This window comes from Eurosta solidaginis, chromosome 3, assembly GCF_040869045.1.
Source record: "Eurosta solidaginis isolate ZX-2024a chromosome 3, ASM4086904v1, whole genome shotgun sequence".
In the NCBI taxonomy this organism is placed as follows: Eukaryota; Metazoa; Arthropoda; class Insecta; order Diptera; family Tephritidae; genus Eurosta; species Eurosta solidaginis.
The window spans coordinates 81,736,838-81,752,457 of NC_090321.1; positions in this window are offsets into that span (position 1 = coordinate 81,736,838).

The following is a 15,620-nucleotide window of genomic DNA, read 5'->3' on the forward strand; positions in this document are numbered from 1 at the left end:
CCGATATTCATAATTATTTTAAAGTGGTTTCATTTCCCCATTTCGCGTTAATACAAGGTTTTCTCAAATAATTTGCTATTTCAGTTAGAGTAGCTCGGCTTAATTGATTAGTTTTACTATACCTGTTGTTAAGACCCATACGACAGACTTGGTTAATTTTGTGAGAGGTTCAGGAAAAATATAACCACCTCCGTAAAGTGAGCGCGCTATCTCAATATTTGTGAAGTTTTCTCTCATTTCCACCTATACGATTTTAGATAACAGTTTATGTATGTGTCTCTTTCACACCCTTGGAAAGGTTAAAATCGACTTGAAAAAAAAATAATAATAAAAAAAAATATTTTTAAGTTAAACGGTTTTATTGACAACAATACTTACATGAAATAATAATAATACTAAAAGCTAGAAAATAACTAGGTAGGTCCTAGGTAATAGTCATCACACTCCTCATCAATTTAGGGTGCTGATCAGACAATTAAATAAAAGCATTGGGCGCGTGAAATTTCTAAAAATGTGAGGCGTAGCTTTATCCGATTAAGATTCCGTTGGTCTTATATATTTAATTGTCTGATCAACGCCCTAAATTGACGATGAGTGTGATGACTAGTACCTAGGACCTACATAATTATTTTCAAGCTTTTAGTATATTATTATTACATGTAAGTATTGTTTTCAATAAAACCGTTTAATATAAAATTTTTTTTTTAATTATTTTATTTTCAAGTTTTTAGTCTTTATTTAATTGCCTATTATTTCTCATTCTATTTAGTTCATTTAGTGACTCATTATTACAAGGACTCTTTCCTGACAATTTGTTACAATATAAGTCCTCAATACATAATCCTTCCAAAGACTTTACTCCACTCTGCGTCACGTATGCTTGTCCTTCCTCCAACTTCACAATATTTTGATGTCACTTCTACCGGACTGTATGTAATATTTGTTCCAAATATGAGCCAAATCGGACCACAAATACGATTATTATGAATATCTCGATCCTTGCGCCACCTAGCGCTAATTTTTTTTCATAGGTCGCTTTCTATTCTTGTATGTATTATGAGTTCCCAATACGAGCCAAATGGGATCACATATACGATTTTTGTGAATATCTCGATCCTTGCGCCTTCTACCGGCGATTTTTTCCTTATTATTGCATTGTCATCGGGTTCTGAACTATATTCCAAGTTTCAAGCTTGTAGCTTACCGCGAAGTTACTTAAATTTTAATTACAAAATTCGTTCACAACGGCCGTGCAGCCTGTGAAGTCAACCTAAATAAAACCGTTTAAAAACACTTCGGTTTTGCCCGCTTTGATGCGATTTCCGATATTTGCTAGGTGGTATAGTAGAGCGCAGGAAGGTAACCTAAACCCTCAGCGGAAAAAGGAATGAAAGTAGGTGCAGAATCGTTAACCAGCGCGAAAACGGCATTCACACCAGCACAATAACCGCTTTGTGATAAATGATATCAAACGCTAAAGTAATGCACTATTAAAAAGCAGTCAAAACAATAACACACTCAAGCATAGTACAAAAGCACATACAGAAACGCAAATAGGAACAGCGTGAAGAACAGTGGTGCACTCGAGAGCTTCGGAAAACTATTCGATGTTCACCTACATGTCGTGTGAGCGCAGTTTTAACTTTTAGTTCAAGCAATGAGCATCTCATGAGTGAAATTTTATGCTCAAACATTCTTCATGCAAGCACATACTACACTACAATAAAAGTTGCGTTTGTTTTTGAGGTTCTGCGTGCGTTGTGCACCACTGATGTATATACAGTGAGATAAAATGAATTTTTGCTTTTTTTCATAGAAATAGCGAATATTCAGAGTGCATTCCCAGCAATAGTTTAACATATGTACATACCGACATACATAGCATACTCTTTACAGCGGGTTTATGTGACAGAACGTCAACAGAAGTCACAACGCGTGCATAACACAACGCCATGTAAACACACACAATACACATATTAACTGCAGTGTGATGTTAGGAAATTCAACATTACACGTATTTTGTACACCAGAAAATTTGATCCAGCAGTTGCCAGTCTATCAGCCCAGCATTTTTTGGGTGGAGCCTGCATTTTTCCCATCGTCATATTAAATTTGTTACTTCCGCTACTTGTCAGGCTCATCAGTATTTTGTTGCCGTTGGCATCATTGTTGTTTGTGCTTGTTGTTGTTTGTTGCCATTGCATACACCAACAACTCGCTGAAAGTTCAGCTTGAATCGAATTACATTCGCTAAAACGCTAGAAAAAAATTTGTATGCGAAAACAAGCGATAATTGCAATATATTCTCAATATTGTGAGCTATCGGAAAATGAAAGAACAATAACAGAGTTGTGGATAATGCACTAACATGCAGCTTGCATTAATACATAGCTGAATTGTGGTAGTGAAAATGAACAACTTTCTATAAAGTTTGAACCGTTGTGGTGAATACATTTTCTAGCTTTCTAGCTGCCTCGAGTTCTGGCAATTCAGTCGTCCCTAGTAGTTGCATGTGAGGCCAGAATGCAGTGTCCAGTTAGCATGTGTATCGTGAGCCTTAAGTTTTCTGTATTCAGAGATATGAGCAACTCTGTGAGTCTACTGTCTGCTTTGACTTATTCCAGGATTGTGAAGTCTACCGTTAACTCATGGAGTGCTGTACCCTCCTATTCCAACTCATCGGTCTTTTCGTTCTCTTTTATCCCTCTATGACTGGGAGCCTCTTATAGATGTATGGTCCGGTCCAAGCGGATTCTCTTCAATGCTTTTTTGCTTTCCAAGACACTTTTCTGAGGAGTACTGTGTGAGATTATTGTCTCCATTGCGGCCTGACTATCAACTATGATTATATATTGAAGCGATTGCATCGTAAGCATGCTTCTCTCGGCATTTTTGCTGCTTTCAACAATTTCTCCCTGAAAGACACTGTAGTGATCTGGCAGCCTGTAGAAACTACTTATTTCTGGATCGACACAGTTTATTTGGAACCATTGGTATACACGCATATAGTTAGTTCTGTCATATCTGTACTCTTGCGCAAATCTTCCGCGTTTATTTTGGCCCCAATATTTCTTTCCAAGCTCAAGGGTGGGACCATGTAATCATTTCGCGAAAATTGGTCGCACTAAGGGAATTTAAATCGATTTCCAATAGATCTAGCGAAGTGGGCGCCACCCACTTCTTCTTCTTCCGTAGGCGGGCTTCGATAAAAACAATTCCTTAGCCGGAGCACCATTCTTCATTCCCCAGCGAAGCCGCTTTGTTTCAATTCGCCGGACTATTTGTTACTCGCCTTTGTCAACTTAAAGAGGTCCTTAAATCTTTCGAAGAACACTCCTAGAACCGCCTCATCTGAGGTTTTATGGTCCATACTTCTGTACCATATAGCAGGACGGATACGATAAGTAACTTGGCGCGCCAGTCGCTTTTTCACATAGGGTGGAGCAGTGAATGGCCAGAGCGATTCTTTTGCATGCGGTTCAAGCAGCTTACTACTTCCGGTCGCTTGCGGCCAAGTATCCTCTGGGAAGCCACTGAACATCCGTTTAGTGGTGAGCTAATGTGAGAACGCGACAACCTGGCTAGAGCACTCTGACATACTCAGTTTAAGGGCTAGCTGGGGGATCTCCCTGAACGGGTTGTGCGCTGGGCTTGTGACCCGGCACGTCGAACCACAATCCAATGATAAGAAAAAACAAGCCCCGCCGTTTTCTTACTTTCCACATAATAACTTTTACATTGCAATATTTTTGACAACTGCACTTCCCCCAACTATGTATAGACAAAAAAGTGAACAAGAACATGACTTGAATCTTGAGCTGAATATTCAAGTTAATATGTTGGCATTTTTAGAGTGACGAAAAGTTATGCACACATGCATCGTGAGTACATTACTGGAATTTATTATAAAAAATTTCCATTGCAATTGCCTTCTGCTTTGATGGCAAATATCTCGGTCCCAAAAGTACCAAGCTGTGTTCAAAACCTCAGGTCACTGGACTATTGGGAAGCTCCCTAAAACTTGAAAGCAAATTTTAAGAAAATTCCTTTTCCAGATTTAGTGAAGGATTTCTAAGGCGCAATATCATATACTATTTTTTTTTAATTCATTAGCTTTTTCCTTGTTTGTAGGATTTTTTTCTAGTATAGCTAAACCCTTCTAAACAAAGTACCAGATAATACCTTAACACTGTCTTTAAACGGGCGATCATATCTAGTCTTAGCTATACGATAAATCCAGATATAATCAGATGGATCGGCTATATGTAAAATTGCAGGAAAATTACTTCGCAGGAGGGGTTGTACGAAGTCACGAAAACAGTGGACAGGGCACACCGCAGGACGGACTGTTATCACCTCTGCTATTGACGCTTCTCATCAACCAACTGTTTAGGCTATATGCAAAAGACGTAGACACTGTCACACAAGCGCTTTCCAATATTTAACTCCTTGATGGATTTACATAAATCGGCATTTAATGTCTGGTTGACCGCCAACGCGTAGAGGATGGATATGATCTTGTTTACTTACAGACACATAGTCCCAAATTGGGTCAGACCTAAGCAAGGAGACGTGAGCCTTGCGGGAGAAACCTTGCGCAAAATGTATATGAATCATACTAGACAGTAATTTGTCGTGGAATCTCAACTTTGAGATTGGAAAAAAATAGATTTTACTGCAGCCGCTCAACTTTTATATTGACAGCCAAACAACAATTAAGGCAACATTAGCATAGGTTCTAGAAAGCTTTTAGTATTTGCCAAGAGGACAGAATTATTTTATTAAATAGGCTCTGGTCTTTGTAAGGATTTTCAGTTTCGTCGCTATACAAACTTCTGATAACAACTTTGGCTCGTTCAGTCTATGTGAGGTCCTCACGGAGCGACCAGTTCAACCTAACCTAGTGGCTATACAACGGAATTAAGACCGTATGAATATATTTTTTCTCTAAACCAATTTTTTCTTTAATTTCAAAGGAAAATTAGTTTCAAAGTCAAAGCTGGGCTAATATTAATTTTAATTGAGTGCAATCAAATAGAAGCGAACGAAATTTAAAATAAATACTTAAAATTATGTGATAAAAATTCATCAAAATTTAAAATTAATAAATAAAAATTTCGCATAATTTTTATAAAATCTCTAATAATTTATAAGTAAATTTTAAGAGACATTTCAATTTAAATTGAGCTAATTAATTTGTCAAAGCAAAACAAAGCCAATTTTGAAAAATAAAAAAATAAAAATAAAAATGCGGCTGCAAACATGCAACAATTAAGTCAATTAACATTTGTTAATTATCGTATAGAACCACATGCGACATGCATATTTATATTTATGTGTATGAACTTATAGACAATGAATGGTGTCAGACATTCGAATGAATATAAATTTACGAAACCTAAATATCAGTGTAAAATGACAAATATTTACTCCAGTCGAATACGGGGTGGTTATATATAGCGTTAACCATATATAAGTCGTTTATTATACCTTTCATGAACATGAAGTGGTATACTAACTTTGGTCCGATGTTTGTAACGTTGAGAAATATAGAAGATAGACTCGCCATTAAGTATGCCGAATTGATCAGGGCGACGAACTGAGTTAATATAGCCATGTCCGTCTATCCGTCCGTCTGTCTGTTTGAACGCAAACTAGTCCCTCAAATTTTGAGATATCTCAATGAAATTTGGCACAAGGCGGTATTTTTGTATTATATTAGACATTTGTCGGATGCGGTAGGATCCACTATAACATATATCTCCCATACAACCGATCGTTCAGATAAGACGAATTTAGTCATTCCTGCCGCAATTTAGAAAGTATAAACGTGAAACTCGGTGATATATATTCTAATATATCATAGAAAATATCCTGAAAAAATCAATTTGATCGGAGCTATATGTATATTAACCTGGGTCGATTTGTATGGACAAAAGTTAACCTATATCGCGCCATCGATTTTTTGATAGAAAAAGTTCCACTACGCATACCCAAAAAATAATATTTGAGCCTGCAAAAAAAATCGATTTTTCGACCAAAATTCTTCTAAATCTCCATAAAAGAAATATTTTTTCAAAAAACTGCAAAAACCAATTTTGCATTTGGCAATTGACAAGAAAAAATACATAAAAAATGATTTGTAGCCTTGAAAATGAAAAAATGCATAAAAAATCGAAAAAATCGTTCATATTTTGCAGGCTCAAAAATTATTTTTTGGGTATGCGTAGTGGAATTTTTATACTCAGTTGAGCAGAGCTCACAGAGTATATTAACTTTGATTGGATAACGGTTGGTTGTACAGGTATAAAGGAATCGAGATAGATATAGACTTCCAGTAAATTTTGTGGTATCATGATGAAATTTGGTATGTAGGTTCCTGGGCACTCATCTCACATCACTATTTAAAATGAACGATATCGGACAATAACCACGCCCACTTTTTCGATATCGAAAATTTCCAAAAATCGAAAAAGTGCGATAATTCATTACCAAATATGGATTAAGCGATGAAACTTGGTAGGTGAGTTGAACTTATGACGTAGAATAGAAAACTAGTAAAATTGTGGACAATGGGCGTAGCACCGCCCACTTTTAAAAGAAGGTAATTTAGAAGTTTTGCAAGCAGTCGTTGAAGATATCATGATGAAATTTGGCAGGAACGTTACTCTTATTACTATATGTCTGCTTAATAAAAATTAGCAAAAGCGGAGAACGACCACGCCCACTTTTTAAAATTTTTTTTTTTTAATTAAAATTTTAAATGAAAAGTTAATATCTTTACAGTATATAAGTCAATTATGTCAACATTCAACTCCAGTAATGATATGGTGCAACAAAATACAAAAATAAATGAAAATTTCAAAATGGGAGTGGCTCCGCCCTTTTTCATTTAATTTGTCTAGGATACTTTTAATGCCATAAGTCGAACAAAAATTTACCAATCCTTGTGAAATTTGGTAGAGGCTTAGATTCTAGGACGAGAACTGTTTTCTGTGAAAAAGGGCGAAATCGGTTGAAGCCATGGCCAGTTTTTATACACAGTCGACCGTCTGTCCTTCCGCTCGGCCGTTAACACGATAACTTGAGCAAAAATCGATATATCTTTACTAAACTCAGTTCGCGTACTTATCTAAACTCACTTTGTATTGGTGTAAACAATGGCCGAAATCCGACTATGACCACGCCCACTTTTTCGATATCGAAAATTACGAAAAATGAAAAAAAAATGCCATAATTATATACCAAATACGAAAAAAGGGATGAAACATCGTAATCGTATTGGTCTATTGACGCAAAATATAACTTTAGAAAAAAACTTGGTAAAATGGGTGTGACACCTACCATATTAAGTAGAAGAAAATGAAAAAGTTTTGCAGGGCGAAATCAAAAGCCCTTGGAATCTTGGAAGGAATATTGTTCGTGGTATTACATATATAAATAAATTAGAGGTACCCGACAGATGATGTTCTCGATCACCCTGGTCAACATTTTGGTCGATATCTCGAAAACACCTTCACATATACAACTAATTTAATTTGATACCCATATCGTACAAACACATTCTAGAGTCACCCCTGGTCCACGTTTATGGCGATATCTCGAAAAGGCATCCACCTATAGAACTAAGGCCCACTCCCTTTTAAAATACCCATTAACACCTTTCATTTGATACCCATATAGTACAAACACATTCTAGAGTCAGGCCTGGTCCCCCTTTATGGCGATATCACGAAAAGGCGTCCATCTATAGAACTATGGCCCACTTCCTCTTAAAATACTCTTTAATACCTTCCATTTGATACACATGTCATACAAACACATTCCAGGGTTACCCTAGGTTCTTTTTACAACATGGTGATTTTCCCTTGCTTTGTCTCCACAGCTCTCAACTGAGTATGTAATGTTCGGTTACACCCGAACTTAGCATTCCTTACTTGTTTTCCTGATCGTTCAGATAGAAAGATTTTTGACCATTTCCCCTTAGTTTCCAATATAAAAACGTTAAACTTGGTGATGTATATTCTAGTATATCATAGAAGATTTCCTGTAAAAATCATTTCGATCGGAGCTATATATAATATATATCCCATACAACCGATCGTTCAGATAAGGGGGTTTTTGCCATTTTTTATTTTAAACTTATCTTAAAAATCGTTTAGGTATGTACATCTGTTCGCTATATATTTCTCATCTTATACAGCGCATTATTTGGAGATTACGAATGGAATAGGTTAGGTTAGGTTAAAGTGGCTGCCTTCGCTGTGCGAGCGGAGACTCCCGTACGCCGTTGTGGCCCGTTATGCTACCACGCGGGGGGCCCCTATTTCCTCTTACCCTACTTTCGAAGAAGAAGAAAGTTTAGACCACAGTGAGGCTAAACCAGCGCGTTTGCCTAATGAAACGCAAGATGTCGTTTGGATTTATAGATTCAAGCTCCGCAAGGCACCCAAAAAGTGTCTGTGGAGGCATTGGTACCTGGTTTTTGACAGTGCGGGACAGTGGCACAGATAGTGCTCAACGCTTTCCACCTCCTCCTCGTCCCTACAGCTGCGGCAGAAGTCATTTGTCTGCAGGCCCATATAGGCACCGTGAGTGCCCATGGGACAGTGACCTCTAAGAAGGCCCACTAGTGGGCTTATAGAGATACGGTTTAACAATATCACCGATCGCGATCTCTTTTCATCCAGCTTAGGCCAGATTTGCTTGGATATACTACTTGTAGGTTCCTTGGCCCATCTGACTATTGCCTGATCCGTGAAAAGAGATCGCAGGTAGTATTTGCAAGTGTTTAGAGGAGGGCTGGCCCAACCAGCGGATGTTATTGTTGCAATTTTCAGCTTGTTTTTTGAGGGTTTCTCTGCACTTCAATGCCACTAGTGACGAGGTGTTACTGCATTGCAGGGATTTTATGGCAGCTTGGCTGTCAGAGAAAATTTAAATAGAATTGGTCATCTGCAGGTTAGCAAGATAGAAGACTGCTTCCCAGATAGCTGTGAGTTCAGCCTGAAAAATACTGCAGTGATCGGGTAAGCGAAAGCTCTCTCTTAGATTGAGCTTCTCCGACAATATTCCGCTGCCGACTCTGTTTTTTAGTTTAGAAACATCTGTAAAAACGGAGATTTCGTGTGATCCCAGCTCTACGCCGTTTGCCCACTCGTTCCTCTCTGGGATTCTTGTGGAAAATTTGTTGTCCCAGCAAGGAGACGATGTTGCATGATCCAATTTCAAGAAGGTTTCGGGGACTTGCTTCAGGATCCGGGTGTGACCAAACCTGCAGTCCCTCCATGGTTCGATAGCATTGAGCCTTGCCGCGTTGCAGGAGGCACAGTATCTACCATATAGATCAGTTGGGAGAAGGATAATATATTTTCAAGAGCTTTGTTGGGAGTGGAAGAAAGGGCGCCGCTGGTAAGCATTGCCGCCATCGTCTGCACTCTCGTTACTTTGCTCTTGTTAGATTCGATATCGAGTGCCGTCCACCATACGGTGACGGCGTAGAAGAGTATGGGTCTCACCACTGCCGTATAGATCCAGTGGACTATGCGTGGCTGGAGACCCCACCTTTTTCCGATTGCCGACTTACAAGCGTAGAGAGCCATTGTGGCTTTCTTGGATAGTTCCTCCACATTTCGCTTCCAGTCAAGCTTCCTGTCTAGAATAACTCCGAGATGTTTAACCCCGGTAGAGAGTTTAATTTCCTTCCCGTTTATGGACGTGAGGGTAAATTCCGGTATAATGCGTTTGCGGGTAAAAAGCACCGTCTCAATTTTTTCACTGCTGATGTTGAGTCCGCATTCCCTAGACCAAGTGTTTGTTAGATTGAGAGCATTTTGTAAGAGTTCGCCAAGCACCGGAAGGTGTTTGCCGGTAACTGTCAAGGCTATGTCGTCGGCATGTGCAATGACTTTGCATCCGGTGGGCTGTAGTATAGATAACATAGCGTTCAACGTCAGATTCCATAGTAGAGGAGAAAGAACGCACTCCGGGGGGTTCCTCTGTTGGTACACCATATTAACAATGTGCTGCCCAGCTCAAAGAAAATAATTCTCTTGTTTAGAAGGAGCTCGACGAATTTCACAAGAGGGTCTTCCACCCCTAGTGAACGTAGAGGTTTTGTAACCGCTGTTGGGAGAACGTTGTTGAAGGCTCCTTCTATGTCGAGAAAGATACCCAGCGTAAATTCTTTAAAGGCAAGACCCTTCCCTATCTTAGTAGTGATAGCATGTAGAGTTGTCTCTACGGATTTGCCCTTAGAGTAGGCGTGTGTGTTGTTGGAGATTAGTGCCTTATTTGCCGATCGTCTATTATAGGCGTCCAGGAATCGTTCTAGACCTTTAAGGAGGAAGGAGGTCAGACTGATTGATCTGAATTCCTTTGGACTGTTGCCCGAAATCCCGCCTCATTTGGGTATGAAGACTACCTTTGCCTTGGTCCATTCCGTGGGGATATAGACCAGGCTGAGGCAAGCCTTGTAGATTTTAGCTAGCAACGGGCTTATAAGATCGCTTGCAGCTTGCAATTCAGCGGGAAATATTCCATCCGTTCCCGGAGATTTGAAAGGTTTAAAGGACTTGATTGCCCAGATAACTCCTTTTCGCCTACAATGTGGTCCAGGGGTCGAAACGGCCCCGGGTTAGATTGCGTGTTTAAGAGGTATGGTTGAGATCTTCAGCCTGGAAAATGAGTGCTGATCCGGGTTTCCAGAATTTCCGTACTAGAAGTGGCCCATTCTCCGTTCGCTGTGCGAATGCAGCTTGGAGGTATGGTGTTTTTGGAGAGGACCTTTCGTAGGTGATTGGCCTCTGAGACTTCTTCGATGTCATTGTTGAAGTTCTTCCAGGAGTCCCTTTTGGCCTTCTGTATTAACTTCTTAAAAGATTTTAAGGCGTCCTTATAATGGAACCAGTTTCCATTGCGCTTAGCCTCGTTAAAGAGTTTTCTGCTGTTTTTCCTTTGCTCGGAGATTTCTTGGTTCCACCAATAGGGTTTCTTTTTACCCCTTGCCTTAATATCAACCAACCTGGCCCCAGGCCACAGCTGTCCTAGCGAAGCTGTGGCGAGTTTGTAGAGCTTGCACGAGCGTTCGTCGGCGCAGGAAACAAGCTTGACCCTACCCTGGTACCAACCGGAATCACGGATAGTGGGAGCCGGCCCCGGATACTTGGTCATGATGTCCTTAAAGATCTTGAGAAAGCCGTTAAGGACATCCTTCCAGTTATGTAGGGTTATGTTCCTATCCGGGTGACCGCGATTCAAACCGCCAGCGTAAAGTTGGCCTTAGCCGCCTCTTGAAGGTTTTGGTCAGGGCAGGGGGAGTAGAGGTCGAAGGCCAGTGCCTTTTGGGATCGTTCGAGGCATTTCCCATAGACCTTTATTTCTTAAAGGCCGGCATCTTCGGGTCAGAAGGTTGTTTGGTGGCAGAAGAGGAGGGGTGGATGGGGTTGTTGTTGCTGCTCTTCTTGGCAGTAGGCCAGAGAACTTTTTTGCTCTGCCGTCAACTTGTTGCTAGGAGAGTTGCCAAGTTTCTCAACGATTTTGACGGCATTGCGAATGTTACGCTGGTGGCGGGCCGAAATCGGAGTTCGCTTATTTGCCTTGGAACCCTCAAGGGGTTCAGCCGGCTTGCGAGGTAGCTTTGCAGCGGTGGAGGCAGTACTTTTATCCGAGGAGGATTTAGTGCTGTTACCAGCCACCTGCTGACAAGAGGTGCCCGGTACGGGCGTGGGACGGGCCTCCTGTGCTTGCTCAGTCGGAAGTTGCTTTCCCTCTTTGGGGCTAGCTTTGCCGGCTGCCGCGGAGTTGGACTTGCCCTCAAGGGGTTTAGTCCTTCCGCTAGCTTGCACAGGTGGCCGAAGATTTGTTTGTTGCCGTGAAGACCTGGTCGGCACCGTCTGTGCGGTTCCCGACGAAATGTGGACTTTTTTAATGCCTAATCCAAGGGCGGCATCTTTACCCGTGCAGAGATTCGAGGCCAGGTTTTTGTTGTTCATCTGTCACATCTGGTTCGTCAGCTGCCTACTAAGGTGACACCGTTCGGCAGCGTGAAAAATACGAATGGGATAAGATTATTGTTCAGCCCCATTCACGAAAGTTATGAAGTCTTCGGCACAGCCGAAGAGAGTGCGGTCCTTACTTGTTTTGAAAGTGGCTTTAATCCATTTAAAAACAAAAATAAGTTAATGATAACAATGATCACAATCCTATATAAACTTTTTTTATTTAACAATTTAAGTCTAGTATCATTAAAATCGCTATGATTTTGGGGATTTGAAAATTAGTTAGCTAACAAAATCAAAAAAAATTATTTTGAAACCGGTTTAAGTCCACTGAAATAAAATGTTTTATTTAATATTTAATCAAAATTTATTATTTAATAATGAAGTTTACATGTATGCCTGAGATGAAACTATGGCATCGAGAGGTTCTCAAGTAGTAGGATCTTGTGTATTAAAACACTTCTAAAAACTTAGAAATCATAAACATGGCATTAACATGGTTGAAAATTGTGCATTCGGCAGAAAATAATGCAGGTATTATTGACCATAAGTTTTTACTATCAGGACATTCATTTTTGCAAAATAATAATGATTTTGTAGTGATAGAAATGGCTTTGAAAAAAAAATAATAATTTAATGTATGTCCCCTAGGATTACTATGAAATCATAAAAAAATGTCGAAAGAGTAACAAATATATATTAAATAAAATAAACCTCTGGAAGAAGCAATTCATAAAGGCTTAAAAAACACTAGTGGCGAACCTATAAATTCGCTAAGGATATGTTGGATGCGATTTATAAAAAGTGAACCCCATAAAATTATTTATAAAGAATCTATGGAAGTGGATAAAGAGTTCAAAATACTTGATTTATTACCTTGTTGGGGACGATCAAGGAACTTCAAAAGAAATAAAAAATTAACGCGTTGTTTGTTCAAATTATTCCCAAAAATGATTAAATAAAAATTATAAATTAAAAATTGCTTTAAATAAATGTTTTTATACATTCAAATCAACAAGGGCAACCCCCGCTGAATTCATATAAAACTAACACCATTATACAAAAATGCACCACCCATTTCCACTCCTAAATATAAGGATATGATGGAGTTACTAAGGTATATATCACCTATGCACCATGAATATTTTAACAACCTCACACATAATCTAATTGTGGAGAAATAAAACGGCAAAGTTAATATTATCCTTAATAAATAAATTAATTTAAATTAATTTTTTTAATAAATGAATTAACCCATTAAACGCGAAAGCTAAATAGCAAAGTTAGAACAACCAAATTTTTTGTGGTTACTACAAGGACTGATATGTACCCAAAACTGCAACTAAAAGTTTCAACCTCTATCCTGATGAGTCTGAACGACCCGTGACATATATGTAACACTCGCGTGTTTCTATTATGTAATAAAATTTTTCATGCTAACATGAAAATTAACATTTTTGAGATTCCGGACGTCTAAATCCCCATGGACCTCGGACTTCTCCGTAAGTGCGACAAAAGTGATTAGCAATACTTCTTCTAAACTGTAGTTGGGTTAACCCTTGTCCGCCTCTTCTATGTAGGAGCCAAGCATTTTGAATGGATACATCAACCAACCATGTAAAAATTGAAAACCACCACTTTTTTGCTCTAGCTCCGATCCGGTAAGCGTTGACGTTTTGGTCCATGCGGTCCGTGCCACCCATATTCTTATTGTACATTACAACAGCATTTGGAATTTGAACCTGAACCTTTGAATGTTCAGCTCTAGAGTACCTTATAGCTTTCCCGACTGGCTCCTTTCCAAATAAAGTTGATGCGATGGAAACTGCTGCATTGTCTACCCATTTTGTGACTATAATACCACACTCAGAAATCCGAGAACTAGCAATATAACCGCGTTCCATTTTCTTCAACTTATCCTTCAGTGGCAAAGGACAAGAGTTTGGTATATAATTTTGACGAATGGTTCCAGTTCCTTCATATCCATATTTTTTTAGTCCAAGTAAAACAGGTATTGAAGTGAAGAGATTATCAAAAAAGAATCTAAAGGGAAGTGGCTTCCACGTTTCATCAAATTCATCAATCATTGAAAATAAAGGAGCAGCGTTCTTTCCATAGCCTGCAGCGTATTCCTCGTTTGTTCTAGGGTTTTTCCCCTGATACATCTCAAAGTTTAGCAGATAGCCGGAAGGCGTATTTAGGCACCACATTTTATATCCAAATCTCAATGGTTTGCCTCTAATAAATTGTTTACAACCATGCCTGCCGTAGTATTCCACTATTGATTCATCGTAGGACAAATTCTGTTCTGGATGAAAGTTTTTTGCGAACTTCACCTTCAGAGCATCCGTTATGGGTCTCAATTTCCATATTTTGTCTGATAAATCTATCTTTTCGGGGTCAATAAAGTGCAAGTTTATGAAAATCACTCGAAAACGATCACGTCTCATCGAGTCAATAATAACACCATTTTGAATATCTTTGTCAACGCTCCAATATGCTTCTTTGTTTGGAGAATAGGTATATCCACTTATTATCATAATTCCCAAAAAGACCTTCATTTCTCTCACTGTAATATTTGGGTTCCCATTATTATTTAGGACTGAATACCTGTTTGACTCGTCACATAGCATTTGCAATAAATCGTCATCAAAAAACTTTTGGAACTGCTCGCATGGCTCTAAGTTGGTGCAGTCACTGTAATTACCGTTAGGAAAAATTGGAACTCTATGTTGGGTGTTATCGTCGACCCATGAAAAGGATGGCTTGGTTCTCTTCGCCTTACTATGTGGTTGCGTTGAAGCTGCCTTGCGACGACGATTATTGGCTTTTGAGGTGACAGCGATGTACTCGGCTTTTCGGGTGCTTTCTCAGAAGAAAATGATTCTTCCAAAAGGTTTACTTCTAAATCCGACAGGGAATGATTCAAGTAGTCTAAAATTTCAGTATCTATATTGAAGTCGGGGTTCTCTTCGACGTCGGTCTTTTTTCTTATTACTACTTCACTCTCCTCTACAAGCTGTGTATGCGGCAAGTTTTCTAAACTTCCCCCGTCTTCATCACTTGAATCTTCACCTGAAAGAGCGCCCGCATCAGGTGCCTCGATATAAATAGCTTTCACTTCATCTTCTTCATTGTTATTGAATTCCTCCAAAACGGCGCAAATATCCTCGACAGATAGTTTTTCCCTGGTAACCAACAAATATTATACTTTTACATTGACCGCACAAATCTTTATATAAATGTTTATACATAAAGCGAACCCGCGAGCGTGTCATATATGTCACGCTTACAAGAAACGAAAAAAAAACTTATAAGTACAGTTATTTTCATATCTTTTTTTATACGAACACATGCATTCGTAAAATTATTAAAATATGTAGAACAAAGCTTTCACATAATGTCTTGCACTTTGCTAAAATTACTACTTACCGATAGCGTGTTCCCATTTGGATAGTTTTTTTACGTATGTGAAATTTGCATCGTCTTCAACGCTCTATTGCTTTTGTTATACTAAACAGAAGAGCTAAACTGTAGTGCACTCTCACTCTTTGCTATGTTTACTGCGATTCTTATTTAAAAGTTTGAAACATTTAAAATTGCAATTTTGAAAAATCGTAT